At 33.8% G+C, this 20,005-nt stretch overlaps 1 protein-coding gene across 4 annotated transcripts in view; it reads left to right on the top strand.

The window, feature by feature from the left end:
• Positions 1-379: 379 nt before the first annotated feature.
• The window catches only part of LOC148657543 (cadherin-18), a 345,544-nt gene continuing 325,918 nt past the window's right edge, over positions 380-20,005 (top strand). For 3 of the 4 annotated variants that reach the window (XM_088643963.1, XM_088643965.1, XM_088643964.1), the window contains exon 1: positions 382-701. The gene's annotated coding sequence lies outside the window, so the exon portion shown is untranslated. Of the gene's footprint in view, positions 702-20,005 lie in introns of all 4 variants that reach the window. The other variant, XM_088643967.1, reaches the window with a different exon arrangement.

The raw sequence follows: 20,005 nt of genomic DNA, 5'->3' as shown, positions 1-20,005 counted from the left end.
TAAATCTGATTTGCTTATATGTATCCAACTGCCTGTTATACCAATTATGTAGAGGTGGATTCTTAGAGATTGATTTTGAATGCATCTCTAAGGCTGCAGCTGACCTGGACTACATACAGTACAGTGACTGTACTCACCCTTTCTAATCAGTCCTTACTGATATTTTGTTTGGTTCAGCATTTTCTTACCAACATGTTATATCTTTGAAGCAGATAATTTAATAAAAAGCTTGGTTCAACTGCTGGCAAAACTCTTATTGTTTGTATCAATACTGGAAAAGACCCTAGGGAGCCAGCTGAGGAATCCTAGCTATTGATTGGCTGGTTAAATAGAGGCCTATTAGCTTCAGTCAGGCTAGATTGATTATACAGCAGCAGAAGGAGTCTAGGCTCAGAACAGAGAGAGACTGAGAGAAAAAAAAACAGGAGAAGAGTGAGACGAGGAGACAAAGCTGCTTGGTATATGCTTGTTACTGTCTAATAATACTGATACCTTCTAACTCATTCCATGGACAATTTACTGACTTCATTTGTATGAAAATGATTCTAGTCCTGGGATCTCCAGCATGACAGGAGCTCATGAATTCTTGCTCCCATGAACATGTAAAATTTACCAGCTGCATCCTTTCCTGAAGATTCACTGTCTCCATACCTGAAACACTTTTTGAGCTTGCAGTTGAAACCTCAATTCCAACTAAACAGGTAGGAAATAACCATTTATATGTATATATGTGCACTTTCAAGAAGCTTATAGTTAATGTTTCAATGATCTACATTTGATACATTATCAAGGAAAAGGTGATTCATTAGATAAGTTCTCATTTGAGAAAATACATTAACAGAATTGCTTCTATGTCTGCATAATATGTCAAAAAACAGCTTTTAAATGCCTTGTATTAGTGCAGGTTCAAATCTTCAGCTGTCATTGTGGTGTTAATGCTGCATAGATCTGTGAGTGGGTAAATTATATTTTTTGTTGTCAGACTCTTCATTAACCAGGCACCTAAAATAACTATACAAAGTCTGTCATATATGATACACATATTAAATGTATATGAAACAATTATAAAAAATGTAAACAGTGTTGTTTAACTGTTGGTGCATTATGTTTATACAAAGAATAAAACACTAAAGAATAATTTTAAAAAAATGTTTAAAATGTTGTGTAGGAAGATGGTACAGTAATATATGCAGCTGCTAAGTGTTGAGATGTGAACACTGCAGTCCTGTCAGGTACATTATATAGCTTCCTTGAATGCGACTTTCCCCCCTTTTGAATGCCCCACTTTCATATTAAACTTCTAATATGATTATTCCTCAGTGCAAATCATTTCTATTGATTTTATTGAAGTGGATACATGAGAAAGCAATACAGCAGCTGCCTTGTCTCTAGAGTTGATGACATTTATAAGTGCCAGGAGTCCAAAAGCCAAAAACAAAATTTTTACTTTTGAGAGAAGATGATTTTATACATCGTTCCTTGCAACAGGAATTATGTGCTAAGCTATTCATCATGGAGTTTTTGTTGTCCCTGTTGTTGTTATCTGAAAAGGCAGCCTGTTAACTATTAATGTTACTGTTTAAAAATAAAACACTTTGAGCATGTCTAGTTGGTTAACTATGCCTAAAGCACACCTATTTATGTTACCCAGCTGGTACCTGCAACTGGGACTGCTGGTTTGTAATTTATATTGCAGCATCTTTTCAATCTGTTACTTGCAAACACTCAGATTTAATTTCTAATCACATATATAACAAAAAATAGAAAACAAAAATGCACAGAATGTACATAAGCTTTTTTCAGTCACAATTTTCTATTGTGCTTCAGAACGTATTGTATTTCTTTTCTGTGACACAGCACACAAATATTTACCATACAGTCTTTTTTTTATTTTAGATTATAAGACCAAACTTAAATGATGTTGGAAGTGTCACTCACTTTTCCTCTTGCTTAGAGATCAGAAAAAATAATTTACTGAAATACAAACAATTATCTACTCTGTTGATAGCTTGAAACATTGATTTGAAACATCGATTTACTTTATTTCAAGCTTATTTAGCAGTATTTGTTTACATTTTTTATAAGAAGATAACCCTTAATTAAGTGTTTTCTGACACCACACTTTCAAATTTGGTCTAATGGTATTGCAGTGTTTAGTTGGTTGTCTTCAATACTAATCTCACACTTAGAAAGCAATTTTGTCTCTGCATGGCACAGAGGATTCTTTGGAAGTATAGTTCATTTATTTTTATAGAGACTTTAGACCATTAGGGGGCTCGTTCTAATACAGATTTCACAGCAAGGTACATCAGCAAGACACAAAAGATTCAAGCTTAAAGAAGTTCTGCATGAATAGGTTTTCTTTGACTAGAAACCATATTTCTTCTCTTTCTTCCTGCTGTGGTTTATTAGGGTTTATGTATGTGAAGCTTAGAATCTTTTTTTTCCTGGGGTGGCGCTAGAGTTCCATTAGAAAAATGCTTTCAGTCTTACATAGTCATGTTTTTTTTTTTGCTGAAGAAATGATACATATTATTCACGATGGTGACTCGGTGTTAATTCCCAAGTATCTGCTTTTTTAAAATATTCATGTAGTGTTTTTTTGCAAACAAAACATACTGTATAGTGGTAAATGTCACGTCATGCTCTAAATCACATACATGAATTTATATGCATGTGCAGTTATATTCTGGTATTACTATTATCTTAAAACAACTTCTTATTAACAAACAACAAATGGTTTAAATCTTCTCTAAAGTTAGTTAACACCTCATATTCTTTAAATTCTGTTTAAACAGTAGATCAACATGTTCAAGAAAACATTCTCAAAAAGTGAGAACATGAGATTCCTAATGAACTCCACTGGGAAAAAAAGCTTTACAAAACCTTATTATAATTTTAACAGTTATATGAATAATGACCCTGTTACAGATGTTAAGATACCTACAAGCTGAAAAGCTAAACAAATAATATTGTTTATTTACCATAGTTAACTTTTGAAATTTCACTTATCTTAAAGCAACCTCAGGGCATCTCAGGGTAAAACATGTCAGGGCCCAACTCCTAGCATTTTCTGCCCTGTCTTAGTCAGCCCAGAACCACCCTACAAAAGGGCAATTTAAAGCTAGTACATCTCATGTTTTTTCATTGTCTTGTTAAGAACTCTCAACTGGCAACTCACTGAAGCTAAGCAGGTGTGAGCCTGGTCAGTACCTGGATGGGACACCTTCTGTAAAAGCTAAGGTTGCTGCTGGAAGAGGTGTTAGTGGGGCCAGCAGTAGACCCTGTGGTCTATGTGAATCCTAATGCCCCAGTAAAGTGACGGGGACACTATACTATAAAAAGGCACCATCCTTTGGATGATACATAAAACCAAGGTCCTGGCTCTCTGTGGTCATTAAAAATCCTAGGGTGTTTCTCGAAAAGAGTAGGGGTGTTACCCCAGTGTACTGCCCAAATTTCCCATTGGCCTTTACCCACCATGGTCTCCTAATAATCCCAATCTATGAATTTGCTTCCTCACTCTGTTCTCCTCCCCACTAATAGCTAATGTGTGGTTAGCATATGGCTGCTGTCGCATCACTCAGGTAAATGCTGCACATTGGTGATGGTGGAGGGAAGTCCTCATTACCTGTAAAGCCCTTTTTAAAGGCTTATTATTATAATTATGCTTCACAATATCTACAATATCTTTAAATGAAGAATGTTTGAAATCAAAATAACTTATCTGAACACTGGATGTCATTGGTAGCATGCCAGAAAATGCCATTAATAATAACTGCAGACCATACTACCTTAAAATACTTCTCTTTTCTTTAATAATGTTATTGTAGAATCCATTTTTACACATTAATATGATTACTGTATAATTAAAGCACAGAAGTCTGTTTGCATTAATTTAACACTTTTAGTCATGTGTGTACGGTACAGTATGTACTATTTGTTTTTAAATATCAATATTTTATGGAATTATCAAAGGAAACATATAATTAAAAATATGAAAAAATTAAAATATGTCATTACAATTGTTGAAACTTTTTTGAATTATTGTAAATTCATAATCTTTTAAGTTTACCAGTTCTTTATTTGAACATTTTATAATAGCATATGTCATTTTTTTATTTTACAGAATATGGCACATCTTTATTATTACTTATCTGCTCCTGCCAGTTTATAAACATTACTTTATTAATAAAGGTGTGTTCTCTGTGCTGCAAAAATGCTTCAAATGATTATCACATTACACTTACACTTTATATTACAAATGGGGGAAAAAGATTTGCATGGAAGATACTGCTGCTGTTTAAAACCGTTGATCTTCACAGTGAAGGTCGCGTAGAGACTACTCAGTGACATTACTATTCTATGACACTTGGACTTAAAACAGTAATCTCTCCATTGCATTCCAGATAGATATTGTAGCCACTCCAGTTCTGAGGAAATAAAACCATTGAGAGATAGAGAATAATACAAAGTAAATGTACACAACAGATTGTGAAATCCAACAGGGTAATTGAAAAAATATTATGTACCGTATAAGAGGGGCATTAATAAAATAATAAATGTTTTTCAGCATTTACAATCTATATTACTGTGTCCACCCAGGATTATGGATCATAAAAATTGAAAAATAATATATATCAAAGAAAAAGAAAAACTCTCACAGATGAAGGAATGCATTTAAAATTTGTAGCTAAACTTTAATATTTTGTCCAAGGACTAGTAAAGAAAAGTTGTACTTTTGATTGTCTTCTAAAATAATTTTAGGTGTACTGTGTATTTCTTGCATACACAGAACAGTTTGAGAACAGATAATAGTCTCCAGGATTCGTTGAAGTCTGAATAATTATAATCTTAAATTAACCCTTCTGTTAAGAGCATTAAAAGTGAAGAAACTTAGAAAGAATTGCACATCTAAATTAATCAAGTGATTATTAATCAATGTATTTTCTATTTCAGATTATTTTTATATTAATTTACACCTGAAACCTGATTATATATATTTTTTCATTCTTAAAGGATTATTTATTTCTAACAGCAAAAAGAACTGTTTAGTAGTGTCAATGCATTCTTTTCTGTTAATAAGATGCAAATATAGTCAACAACAAACTAGAATTGATCATTTATGTTGTTTTTGTCATGTAACCATGTCATAATATTTCAGAACTATTGTGATTATTGAAGTGTCTTTAAGAATCTAGATACAATGGCTAGCACCTGCCTATGTCAACATTTTGAGTTCTTGGTAAATTCAAAGCAAGGAGATGTTTGCTGAGATACAGGGGTTCAATATTTAGTGATCAAAACAATTGTAAAGTTGTCCTTGATTTACTTTAGTTAAGAGTAAATGTTTAAGTGTCAATACAGTACAGGAACTGAGCACAAAACATGCATGAGAAGGGAAAAATAGTATGACAAGGGACAGAAAGACAGAAGGCAAGAGCTCTTGCCCTGATCATCCTTAAAGACTAGATTAGAGTTAAGTATTTGAACCTTTTTAAAGATAATTTGCTATTGTGTTGTTTTTAGGAGATAATCCATTGGACTGAAAATGGCCTCTTTTAGTTATTGAGTGCATTTCAGAATAGGGAGATGGGTTCCCATTCATTTTGTCGCATCTGGGTTTACACAGAGAAAGAGTTAACCATAGTTCTATTCTGTTTGGTTTAGAAAGCAGCTTTATGTCTTATTGGCCTTTGTAGGCATTATTTAAGAGTTTAAATACTAGCAGTCGGGGTTTTTTCTGTGTAATCAGGATGTAGGCCTCTTGGACATCTTGTGTGTAAATTTATAAATAGTGTAACTTCTGTGTTGTATATTTCTACTGTGTGCAGTTAAGTATGTGTAGGGTCATTGTTAATAAATATTTGTTTAATCCAGTGTGCCTGAATCATTACTCTTTTCACCAAACCTGTTCTAGAGAACAAATAACTCAGGTATCTCCAATTATACCAACCACTGGGGTATATTATTGGCAAAATCTCTACAAGTAGGAGGTTATGATTATCTTTTTAATTATTGATTAATCTGCTCATTCAATTCCTGATATTTTCAGTTTTTTTCATAAACCCCTATTAGAATATTTAGATTTTTTTCTAGTCTTTATATATTTTAAACAGCAAGAAGTACTGTTTAGTAGTATGTAGTCACCACATTTCTAAAGGTCTTGCAAGACCGTAGTAAATGAATTATTTTCCAATAGTAACATGCACTTATAGTTAACAAACCAGGTTTGATTGTATTATTATTTTGCTTTGTCAGGTAACCTGGTTATAATATTTTTTTTATTTTTACAATAAAAGTATATTTATCATTAGAACTGCTGTCATCTATCAGCCTAAAGAAGAAATTAAGATTACCGTTTATGTAACTCAGGCTCCCACTTTTAATACAAGGCAATATTCATTTATGTGTTATTGTCTTCATTTGCAATTTCTATACTAATAGCTTCTGCTATTCAAGGAATGATGACATAGACTATCAGGGACTAGTGTGTACTGGATTGCTGTTTGTTACTTCCAAGTATTATTTTGTAGATTAACGTTATGGAAAGAAAATGATTTGAAACTGAAATAGTAGCCAGCAGCCATATCACCCTGCAACTAACAACCGGCAACCCACTGAAGCTAAGCAGGTGTGAGCCTGGTCAGTACCTGGATGGGAGACCTCCTGGGAAAAATTAAGGTTGCTGCTGGAAGAGGTGTTAGTGGGGCCAGCAGGGGACAATCACCCTGTGGTCCATGTGGGTCCTTAAAGTCATTAAAGTTTGTGTCTTACTAATTTACTTTCCCTCAGCATCTCTAGGTAGTCACCTGTGCACAAGTTGTTTCCTTACCCCCCTTAATTAGCATGACAAATAATAGTCTAAGCAGAAACAACAACGAAGAACTACAGAGAATGGCAGGACAGTGTAAATAGTACTGTATACACAAGAGCAAATATCTATATACCTGTAACTTTTAATTTGACTGCATGGAATGATACATTATATTTAATGTACAAGCTGCCTGACAGACATTATTTACACAACAGGAAAATGGAAAACAAAATGTGGAGACTTTAACTGCACCCTCTGTAATATAAAAGTAGGGTAATATCAGACATGCACATAAACAATAGTTAACATTGACTACAATGTTTTGATATGTATAGTCTTGAGATACTGCACCAAGCAAACATTTAGTGTAAGATTTTTTATCATTTAAATTACTATATTTTTGTTAAAATATATGGATGTATTTAACTATTCGACACAACTAATATAATGACTGTATCAGCTTTAAATTGTGTTTTATGTGAACTGTATTTTATTATTTTGGCCCTCTAATTAACAGTCATGGGTATTGTACTTTTGTGTAATATGAAATTAGTAATCTACCTAAATATGTACTCCAAAAAATAATTTGTTAATTCACACATTAACAACATTAATAAAATGTTAATGCACATGTAATAATGGTTACAAATGATCATTTCAGTATTGGGAAACTTTATAAAACTAGTACACAAAAAACACCTTTCAGGATCAATGCGTCCGTTTAAAGGGGAACTGCAGTCCCAATTTTTCAGAACGGTTATTAAATCTTGGTAACAAAATAAATTAATTGACTTTGTAGAAAAAAATAGCAAATTTTGAATTAAGCACAAAATCATAAGTTTTGTAAAATTACTGTAAGTCGCCATGTTGATGTGACTTGCATTCATGTTCCCACGAATTACCATGTGATGTGGTCCTTTGTGCTCACTAGACTCTGTAATAAATAGTTATGTGATGTACGAGTACAAAATATAAAAATACCGTTGCAGTTCCACTTTAAGAACAAGCAGTTGGTATGAATTATGGGAATGGGAGTATCAATGAACTTTTCAAGATGCTTGGTAACAAGACCTCTGTACAACTTAATTTGATTATTGGAAGTAATTCTCTTTTCTTTTTGGAATCAAAAAGCATTTCATTCACCAGGCACACATAATTGAAGTTTCCCCATAAATTAGTTTGAATACACCTTGATATTCTATCACGAAAATTCTTCAATTACACACTCCATTCAGTTAATAATAGCAGTGTATATCCTGTTTTTCCACCCAAGTGATACTTTTTAATTAATTTAAATTAAATTGAATTAATTGAAGTTAAAATTGGTATTTCAGGTCAGGGAAATAAATACAAAAGTAAGCAATATGCCTATGTGCTTAACAATTTTAAGTAATGTGTCATTGAAGTCATATCATCATAGTCATGTCATGTCATTTGCCAAACCGCTTTATACCATACGGTGTCACAGGAAGCTGGAGCCTACCAGGCAAGCAATGAGCGCAAGGCAGGGTACACCCTGGACTGGTCGCCAGTCCATCACGGGCAAGTGCAAGCCAATCATAAATGGGGACCATTTGGAGGCTACAGTAAAGGCCACGGGGGAAAATTTGGCCTAGACACTGGGATAACTCCCTAATCTAATCGAGAAACGCCTGGGGGGATCTTTAACATCATAGTGACAGGAGGAAATATCTTCAGCTGGGAGAGTTTCAAGTAAAATAATTAGGGGTAATAAAAATTGATTTTAAAAGTTCTTATGTTTTAATATATAGAAATATAAAAAGGCTAAAAGGTATAGTATCTGTTTTCAGTATGCATCTAATAATGGAGAATATTATTACACAATTTTTAACATGTTTTCAGTGGTTTTTGGAGTATTTCAGTTTTGGAATAAACCAGAGGTAGCAGTTGTGATAGTCGTTTGTGAGACTGTAATGTATATACCTGTATAAATGGGATTATAGCTTGCTCAGGCTCATGCAGGGCAAAGGGCGTTCTGTCACAGAGCCCATAACAACAAATCATCTTACCTGTGGCCATAAAGCTAGTTTCTGATTTAATTGTTATTGATCTTAAAACACCTTGATTATGGATTTGCCACAATAGATCTTTCACAATAACATTGAAAGCAGAAGTTTGAATCTTACATTTTAATCCATTTAAGTGTTTTTATTATTTGTGGGAAATCTTACAAATTTGTTTTCTACATTTATATATATCGTTTCTTATAGTAATTCAATTAATTGAACTTTAATTTGCCTAATTATATTTACTTAATTTATATTTATTTAATTTTGTTCTTTATACTTAAAGAAATACTTAACACTGTTCCCTATGTTAGAGCATCTGGATACATCTGTGACTTATTTTTTTGGCCTATGGAACAAAGGAGTGTGCCACTATGATAAATGTTCATGATCATTGGCCCAGCAATTCTACTTTTATCACTTAAACCTAGGGCAAGATGCTTTATCATGCACCCAACGGTTGAGACCGTAATAGAAAATAAAAAAATGGGATACCTTTTTTTATAATAGAAATAACTCACCTACCACTGAGTTTTAAAAGTAAAACCTTTATTAGTTAAATATAATTATAAATATTATTGAGAACTTTTTATATTCCAAATTATTAAATATTATTAGTGTATATTTCTAGATTATTAGCAACATTTCTGCTAATAGAGCATGATCATTTCATAATCATTTGATCTTACATAAAGTATGAAGTTGTAGTTTTAGAATTAGACAAGAAATGTGCTTTCTTCTTATGCTGCTTATTTAAACCTTTTTCACATACAACTTTAAAACATGGTACATTTAAATATAACATATGTGAATATCTCATGATATTGAGGTTTCCTTTTTATTGTTTCTTCAGCATCAGAAAAAAATATTGTTGAACATAATGTAAAAAAGGGAATAGTGCTTAAATTATTAGTTTTAGTGGGTCTGTTGCACTTAAGACTAGCATTACTTTTTAGATCAAGACACAGTAATTAAGGGAGAAAATAAACAATTGAAATCTCAACAGCCGGTGTACAGAAATGACAAAAGTCAGTAGCAACACTACTCCACAATAGCAGGTGGAGCTTCCTTTTACAGGTGGAGCAAAAGCTAACAGACATTTCACCAGAAACAAAGGCTTTTTTCCACAAACACTGCCTAAAAGATCTTGTACCCATTTAACCCACCTGGCCTCATCGTCTGTACAGTATGTCCCACAGGTTCTAACATCAACACACGGCTCGTGTAATATAAATGAAACTAACAGTGTTATTAAAAGTTTGCTTATAATTTTTATCAGGAAAAAAAGAAGGGTAGCATTAAAGTAACTATCCAAAATCCATTTTTCTCTTTTCCAAAAAAAACAACTAATTATGCAATCCGGCTGTGGATAAGTGCTAATCATCACAGATCCTGATCCTAAAAATACGGTACATGACATCTAGTTTACAAAGTGCAATTTAAATAAAAGCTGCTCTGCAGCTTGAATGGGACTTGCCATTACTTTTGAACAATTCTATGAACATGAAAACTATATCAACTTCAAAGGTAAACTTTTTACCTGTAACAACTTACATCTCACACCCCCAAAAAATCTTGCTTTTGAATGATAAAGACAGGTAAATCAAAAACCAGAGAGCTACATTTTATTTAATGTCTTATCTAGGCATAAAATATCTTCATAAACTGTGTGATTGAATAAAAAATATACAACATAATTAGCTTATATCTTGTCATTAAAGGATAACTAAAAATTTAACAGTGTTTAGCAAATGTTCAGCACTGAAAAAGTGACTATTAAAGATAGTAATGTTAATTGTGAGTGGATCTTGAAAATGAAGTTATACTTTGCCATAACCATGTGCAATTATTAACTATAAACCTTTCAATTTCTGATACATAATTTGCAATAATTTGTCTTCGGTCAAAAGTCTTTTTAATACACATATAATTTGCAGTTAGCACCTTCCAAATTGGCAAGCATGTGCAGAATGTGCAAGAGTGTGATAGCATGATGGATGTACAGTAAATGAGTAGGGGATACAGACTTATTATTTTTGGAATAACAGTTCTGAATGAGGATGAATTAGAGTTGATATTATTAATGTTTTTGGAGCTAAGTTCCACAATTTCTGAATTTCCAAAATTGAAAACAAGTATAGACAGTGATATTATATATTTATCCAGAGTAATGAGTAGCACAACTCCGAATGCAAGAAAGCAAGCAGAGGTATATTAAGAAATTCATAAGGTGAGGTAAGAGATAATCCTTTGTGGATTGCGTGAATAACAGGCATGATCTCTGATAGAGTGAGATTGATATGATGTCAAAAGTTCTGACTCCATGTAGATGCCAAAATAATGCAACAATAGCAGAGTAGTAGACTAAATAATGCATAAAAGGTATCTGAAATAATTCTGGACTATTTCTGTAGGCCATCAGAATGCAAACCAATTTCCCCTGCAGCATGTTCTGAATCCAACGGAAGGTATACAGTTTGAAAGTCATTATATTGTAGGTCTTCAGGTAATAAAAAGCAGTTGTTGGAGAAATAGTAATACCACTGAATTGTTTAAGAAGCAATTGCAATAATCTCATTTCTGTGCTGTTGGCATTTAGAGAGAGGTGGTGGTGTATGGAAGCAAAGGAACATGTCAAGGTTTATTACGTGCTGAAAAGAGAAGAAAAACACATTTCGGCTGTAGAGCCTTCTTCGGGTGTGAGAAAGAGAAGGAAACCCAAAGTGTATGGAGGGCAAGGAAGAGGTGAGACTAAGGAGATAAGACATAAAAGAGTGTCAATATGCAATTATATAACATGATTGTTGTTGAAACAGTAGAAACAGGAATTCATGTTTTCTACAATAATAGGATGTGAAGTTGGGGTAAAGAAGCGTTGAAGGAGTGGGAAATGAGAACAATGCAGAGAAACGTAGATTCAGTAGGACCTAGAAATTTCCTAGATCATTTAGTTTTGTGAAGATGACATACTGGAAGGGGGGCAGGAGGAGAAGAAACTCACCATGTGAAGAAATGTATGAAAAAAGTGACAAAACCTTAAGAAATGTCATTTTTGTGCTGCTTCTTTCATGTGCAGTGCTACACAGCTTTCCAATCAGTACTAAACAAAAAATACCATCTGCTTTTTATGTAGAATCTGTTTGATTTTGTAATCAATATTTGGAGGATTTTTTGTTGCTTTTAAATATTTTAAGATTTTGTATCAAACCATTATGCTAATTAGTATTCTAATAATAAACTTTGGTGTTGTTAAAAGATTATGCTTAAATAAAATCACAAAGAATTAGACTTTTAGGAATTTCTTTTATCAGTCATCCAAGCAATGGTAGTGTTTAGGTCTCACCTATCTCAATTAAACGGGCCTCTTTTAGAAAGGCAGAAAAGGTGAGGTATTTAAGAAAGATTGAATTAGACACAAAAACACTCCTACAGAGATGATTAATTGAAAATCCTAAAAGCCATCTAATGGAGCTGGCATTTTCCTCTGTACTATCACATAGTTTATTGAGACTTTCTTCAGATCTAGAAAAAAAAGATGAAAACAGTAATTGGATGTGGGCTTAGGACCTCTGATGGCCTTTTATCAGCAATAATTTCTATAAGCTTGCTGACAGTATAATAAAGTAGTCTTAGCAATGTTATGATAAGCTATATATATTAGGAATGGACAAGGTTATCATTATACTCCATTATGTGTGACTGTGATAATTTTATAATTACTTTAAGTAAGGTCCACCAACACACAAAAAAAGATAATTTTCCTTTATATTCATACATTAATGCTAAACCATTACTTTGGAACTCTGTCTTTCATTTTGTATTTAATGTGAAAAGTAATACAAAAAAATAATATCCAAAGATATAATGTAAAAATATAGAAAATACAAAAAAACAATGAATACCTTCTAGCTCAAAGATGTCTAATTAGGCAGAAAATACATGACTCCTTTAATCTATATCTGACTGTTTTGTTATCTGCTAGATAGCTCAACCAAGGTGCTCAGACATGCAGGTTAAGTACAAACATCAATGAGTTGTTCCAGGTCATTAGCTTACTGAGAATCCCCAAAGAATACTTTACAATTAATTGTCCGAAAGTGAGCAAAGCAGTGACTTCTGGGATCTGTTGGACACCTCCAAGCAAGCTATGATATCAGAGGTATGCTGTTCCTCCAATGCACATGGACTTATTGGAGGAGTTTGTGAAACCGTTCTTCCTATACAATATAGTCAGCAGCCATATCACCCTGCAACTCGTGACTGAAGCTAAGCAGGTGTGAGCCTGGTCAGTACCTGGATGGGAGACCTCCTGGGAAAAACTAAGGTTGCTGCTGGAAGAGGCGTTAGTGGGGCCAGCAGGGGGCACTCACCCTGCGGTCCATTTGCATCCTAATGCCCCAGTATAGTGACGGAGACACTACTGTAAACAGGTGATGTCCTTCGGATGAGAAGTAAAACTGAGGTCCTGGCCTAATTTCCCATTGGCCCTTACCAATCATGGCTTCCTTTTAATCCCCATCTATAAACTGGCTTCATTACTCTGCTCTCCTCCCCACTGATAGCTGATGTGTGGTGAGTGTTCTGGCGCACTATGGCTGCCGTCGCATCATCCAGTTGGATGCTGCACATTAGTGGTGGTGGAGGAGAGTCCCTGTTATCTGGTGGTGGAGGAGAGTCCCTGTTATCTGAGTGGAGTGTCCAGAAAAAGCGCGATATAAGTGTAAGCTATTATTATTATTATTATTATTATTATTATTATTATTATTACTACTACTAATCCCAGTCCCTGGTCTCAAAGTAGAGTGATCCCAGGTCTAGCTGCTGTGATCTCTCCTGCAATCCTTTCCTCTCTAAAAATTCCACTGTTCTATTTTCTCTGTTGAAGGATTCTTCATCCCTTCTTGACAAGAGCTCTGGATTGATCACATGGGAAGTGTAAATTTACTTGAGATGCCCTGGGTGTGGGCATAGCTCATTCAGTAAATGACTGTATACAGATGGCCAGGTGTAACAATACATTGTTCAAAAGTTCTTAGTGTCCCCCTCCTCTCTAGATCACAAGCACAGTCAAACCTGCTTAGTGACCCCAATGTTGGCCCCAAGTGGTGTGGAGATTGCCTAGCATCTGTGCAAAGAGGGCTTGATCTCTGCTGGATCTGGGTAGGAAATGCAGAGGACAAGGTGTGAATCTGCATCAACACTAGGGCGCCACTGGCTCATCAATGCGACTTAACATCAATACAGCTCTTGACACATGGTGCCCCAACTTACCTATTCTTTTCACTCTGTGACAAATAAAAGATGTTTCAAAACTAACTTCCCTGACTTATCTGTGTAATACTGAGCAAATTCAATATACCTGTAGGCTTTTCTATGACAAGTCTTTGCCTGTGCTTCTTTCTTCAGTATATTACAAATTGTTAATTTTGTCATGTTCTATTTCTGTACATTGTTTTGTATTGAGATTTTATCTTTACAGATTCAATTCTCCCTCCTTTTATTGATTAGAAAGTTATTTGGTTTTCATTTTGACCAAAAGCACTGAAACCAAAGCAAGACAGCATGGAATGAAGGTCACAGCAACAGATAAATAATGAGAGAGTTGAGAGTTCATTGTGAAATTCCAGTTTAGACTTCACTGTCTCAGAGTTTGTGGAGGGTACTGTAAGTTATCACACTCTTATGGCACCACGCATTCTGTTTGCCAAGGATTTACATACAAACCCCACAGATGGCATCATCAATCTTTAAGTCCTAGACTTCACACTGAAAAATTCAAATATTAAAAGTGAATTTTATATTTTATGGTTTTAATACTGTATGTAAAACAGATATTTATAATAAGAAATTCTATATGAGAATATGAAATTCTAACCTTTCTTTATTTGTAAATTTATAAAAAATGTTTTGTAGCTTATAGAATTGACTATGTTCCTGTTTTTTCAATTCCTTATTAAGTAGAACTTTGAAATTTTTATACTCTCAAATACATGGTAAATTGGTAGTTTCATTCATAATGACTAAATCTTTTATTTCTAAAAGGTCTAAGAAAATTAATAACAAGATCTTCATGTTACCACAGAGAACACACACTTTTTATGTACATTCATTTAAATCAGAAAGCTTCCATTATATTTAATTATGTAATGCTTTTAATTTTGTAATTTTCTACTTTAACTTGCAGTTAATGGATGCCAGTCTTTAATGTATTATTTCTTCAGAGAAATTAATATTAAGTGTACACTAACAGATTACTGCTAATGCAAAACAAGCAATTAGCGATGTGTTTTGAATAGTGGCATTCTGAGTGGCTTGTTGATGTAAGTTCATATTTTTATTCTTCTCAGTATGCAAGGGTATGAATAAATAAAATATTTTACAAGATTGAATAAACAAAAGTCTAGCAACAGTGCCTTCTGGTAAAAGCAAAATAAATTAAGTTAACTTTGGTTGGCTTGTATCTTTTAGCTTCAGTTTATTTTTGGTTATTATTGTAACGCTTAAGGCCGACAAGCAGTGTGTGTAAGAGCCGGCGTACCAGAGCGGGTGACGTCACCGCCCTTCCCTGTGATAGCAGGACCACAGCTACTGGGCTGTGGAGAGATCTCTCTTTAGCTCACGGGGCTGGGTCGCTGCAGAGAGACGCGGAAGTCCCGGGTTCGAGCCTCCAGTCGGGATGGGGCCGACCAGATGCGGCAAGGGCGCCCGCCGGAGCCCCCGTTGCGTTACATTATTTTTGTTCAGTGTTTTGTTTATTTGATGTTGTCTTACTGGACTTCTGTGTGTTAGGAGTGGTGATGTTGCAGGTGAGTTCAGGTAACCTACAACAATAAAGATGTATAATGCTTAGACTGTTGGCCTGACTTCTTGGGTTGTGAATTTAAGTCTTTAATAAGGCCACCAGTTCTTACACTGTTTAGGTGTAATTGTGGTTTCTGAAAGAAAAACATATTGAGTTGAATTTCTACTTTTACTGTTATTTCTTCCCTCATGTGTTATAATATTACCATGATATATACAGTACATATTTTAATAAATGCAATATTATGATTGTTTGCTATTTGTCCATTTTATGATTAAACTGCATAGAAATAGATCCTCCAATATTGTCTCAACCTAATTATTAATTAGAGACTGTAAGGCTTGTTTAAATTAATGGTTACTACAGTAATCACTGGGTTTGTGGAATTTAATTACACATGATCACTTGGGATGATTTTAAAATAGGACATCTAGGGCATATTTTTGATGCTGCAGTAAAGCAATTTACTTTTTCTATCAATGTTTATGTTATATGAAGCTTTGAGAGGCTTTATTTAACTGCAATGTAATCAAATTTAGTTTTTGTTCTTCTCCCATGATGTCTTATCATGGACATCTAATAGAGAGATGTGCATATAACTGACTTCAGACACCTTTTCATGAACAATAACTGTTTAAACTAATTTTTGTTCTTATTCATAATAATTTCACCTAGGCTTCTTTGAAAACCCAGTTTCTTCCTTAATTCCCATATGTTTAAATATCTACTTTCTGTGATAGTATGTGAGGTTCAGACAAGATGGCAAATATTGTCTGAACAGCATTCCCAAGACAGCTGTGGGGAACGACATGTTGCCTTTAGTCACCTGACTAAAAAGACAACTGGTTGTGTGACATTTACAGGAAGCAGAGCCTTTCAGTGTTGGTCTGTACATGGCAAAGATGTCATATTTCCTTTTATGCAATGTACAGGAAGGAGAATGGAAGGAGGGAGGAAGAAGGAATGTGCTCATTTGACTATCCAACTTTAGGACCATGGAACCTGTTTGTCTTGAAAGAGCTTTAGTTTTGGAATCACAGGGAATTGTACTTCCATTTGAACGGTCATTGGACCCCTCCGACTTTAAGAGCGCTATGACTGAGTTGCTGGGGGTGTCACACCACACAAGTGTCGGTAACGGGTGCATGCTGTGACTCTCTACAACTCACTGTGATTTTCTTCTGATTATGTAAATAAAGGCTATGACTGAAAATCCTAGGAAAAGTCGTGTAGTGTGACACCGGCATAAAAGCACTATTTTCTATCTGATGGCTGTGTCTGCAAGTCAGATTTTCTGAGAACAGCCTATTTAAAAATGCCTGCTATTGCCCATTTAACTAATTGTGTGAATGTTAGTCAAAGTACTTTGCGCATCTGAACGAATTTAGATTTGCCATAGCAAAGGAGGGGAATACTAAACTTTTTTGTTTTTGATTTTTCTTCAGTTTTGCTAGCATAAATGCTTTTTAAAAATATTTTTAAAAATCATCTACTTCTTTTGTAACTCAACAAAATGAGCCATTATTGGAAGATAGCAAATAAATCTTTCTAGTTTGTGACTATGCTCTGATATGTTATATTCAGATTTTGTCAGTTAAGAACTATAATAATACAAATAAGAACAAAAAGAACATTATGTTGCTGCAGCTGTGGATTTTGCCTGTGATAATTACTTTTTTGTAGACTTGTGAATTCTTTGCTGTGGAATGTTTTAAGTTGTATAAATTTGTTCCCCTGCATTTTGCAACTGGCAAGGCAGAAACCAGTACATTTTATAAAATTAGACAAGCTGCAAATGAAAATGCATACACAGCACGATGTCTGTTTTTCTCATACCAGATGTTACTGTAGATGGGAAACAACATGAAGTGTTTTTCTGCTTTTAGAACTGTTGTTAGTACACTGAAGAGGAACAAATATGTAGTTTATTGCATCAGTTTGTGGATAGTTACATTTTCCTTTAGAGTAATACAGTCTTAGCATGTACCTGCATGTACTTTTCTACATTTTTTTAATTAAAAATAGGTCTAAGTGTTAATGCATGTGCCACCCTTCTGATTTTACACATCAGTAGTTATGCTTTGTCTATACTGCTCGGATCTGAGATGTACTTTATATTCAATTTTTACAACATTTTACAGGCTTCACGACTAATTTGTAGACATGCAGAGCTTTGGGATATGTAATCCTGCTGTTGGGACTCTTTTGTTGATCTTCTTGCTTTCCTTTTAAAGCTTCATCCTGGTACATATGACTCATGGTGTCAAATTTAATTCTGAATATCGTTTTTGGCTGAATGGAATTTTTTTTTGTGACTGCTTGTGGACACATCGATTAGTCTTATAGATTGAAGTAGCATAGCTAACTGTTTTGCTGTGTCTGAGGTCTTTGTCTCTTTGCTTGGATAGTACAAATTCCACATTGTTCTGTTGGTCTTTTATGTTCTTTTACTTTATACATCCTGTAAAACCAAATCAGTATATATGTTAGTTCATCTCCTGGTTTGTGATGTTAATCACTAGACTGTCTTCATCAGTTGACTTAATTTTTTAATGTACATTACTTTATTGTCAGTTTTACTTTATCATGATAATATGCCTCATCCATGGTAGACTTTTAAAAATCCTTATCTAAATTGATTTTCCTGTTACTATCATTTTTTTACAGTTGCTAAGAAAAAAAAATCTCTGGATAATCATTTCTTGGATTTGGACCATCTAACCTTACATTAAACATTTAAATGCTCTTTATAAACAGACGTAAGCAGTACACAATGTGCCATTGTCACAACTTGTCATGAAGTTATAAAACTACCTGTTTAAGTGAATTTTTTGGCAGGCTTATTCATTTTCTATATCTTAAAAAAACTTATAGAGGGATACATTTCAAAAATGACATTCTAAGCAGAAAATGAAAATAACTGCATAAATATTTTATCTAAATATTTCTAAAAATATATTTTCCACAGTATTTATCCACCTGTGAAACACATTTCATACATCATTTCTTGTGTTGCTTTGGTCCTTAATTGCACCAATAATAAATACTGATTTCACTGGTACAATCTACAATAATAATGATTAAGACTGAGTTAGTGTTATAATTATTTTTGCTGAGCAGACACCCTTCCAGGCTGCACATGTGGTCCAATTATAGAAATGCTTCTAAAAAGGCTACAAACAATTGCTCCGACATGTGCAAACGTGTTTTTGCTTACTGGTGCAAAAACTGTGACAAGGTTGTCAGATGGTCAGATTTTCTCACTCTTTAACATGTGTTTAGTCCCTCTTTAGAGAATTTTTAATAAACTGGTTACAATTGAAGAGCTTCTCATAATTACAAAATATATTTTGCAAAATGGAGAAAAGTTGTGCAAATGTGTTAATATTATTTTTAGAAATAAATCATTAATTATATAATTTCATAATGCATTTCAGAACTATTTTCCCTAGTTTGAATGTACATTTTGGTACTTGCAAAAATGTTGACAAGTATCAGTTTTATTCAACAATGAATGCTAATTTAAAGGAAAGTACATATTGAAAGTCATAGTGATCAGTGATGTGTTGACTGCTGTTTGTGTAGATGAAAGTATGATGAGTTTTGGGATCATATCTCCTAAACCTGAAAACCTTACTCTTCAATGATATTTTGTAGAAGTCCTTACTTACCAATAATTTTTGCAAATTAATCTGGAAGTGTCAATTATATGCAGGACAATTAAATAAAACAATATTGTATTAAATGATATCTAAAATAAAAATCATTGTTGTAGTGAGCTACAGTATATCTCAAGATCTAAGTCCATCATACCATACATGGGACCATTTCACCAACACTTTAGCCCTCAAAAATAGCCCAGGAATGCTGGTAAGATTTACATTAGCTATGATTGTGTTAATGTTTAGAAAGGCCATACACAATTATTTTTAATATGTTTTTATTTTGACAGTTTGACACATTTCATACTGTGGCAAGGTGGCATAAAATTAGGCCAATCGTAGATTCTGAAGCCACATGAGAACCACAGTGCCCTCAAAAATTAAATGTCTAATTGCTTCTTAGCTATTCCCATGTGTGAATTTAAAAATATCTCACATGAAGTTCCCAAGAATGCTCACAGGTGTCCCTCGTCTTAAATTAAATTTTTATCCTCAGGGCAGAGGAAGAAAGTCAGCCTGCATCCAGATTCAAGGAAATAATACCTGTATTTAGAAAGTATAACTCTCAATTGTAGAATATATATCCTATCATGACAATATTTTTTCATTGAAATAGGTAAAACAACACTGGCGCCAAAAGAGTAAGATGATTTATTCTAAGATGGAAAACAAGAATTAAAGTTTCTTGCCAAGCTTA

Source organism: Lepisosteus platostomus, chromosome 8 (genome assembly GCF_059453375.1).
Source record: "Lepisosteus platostomus isolate fLepPlt1 chromosome 8, fLepPlt1.hap1, whole genome shotgun sequence".
Classification (NCBI taxonomy): Eukaryota; Metazoa; Chordata; class Actinopteri; order Semionotiformes; family Lepisosteidae; genus Lepisosteus; species Lepisosteus platostomus.
This window is presented reverse-complemented; position numbering and strand designations above follow the sequence as displayed.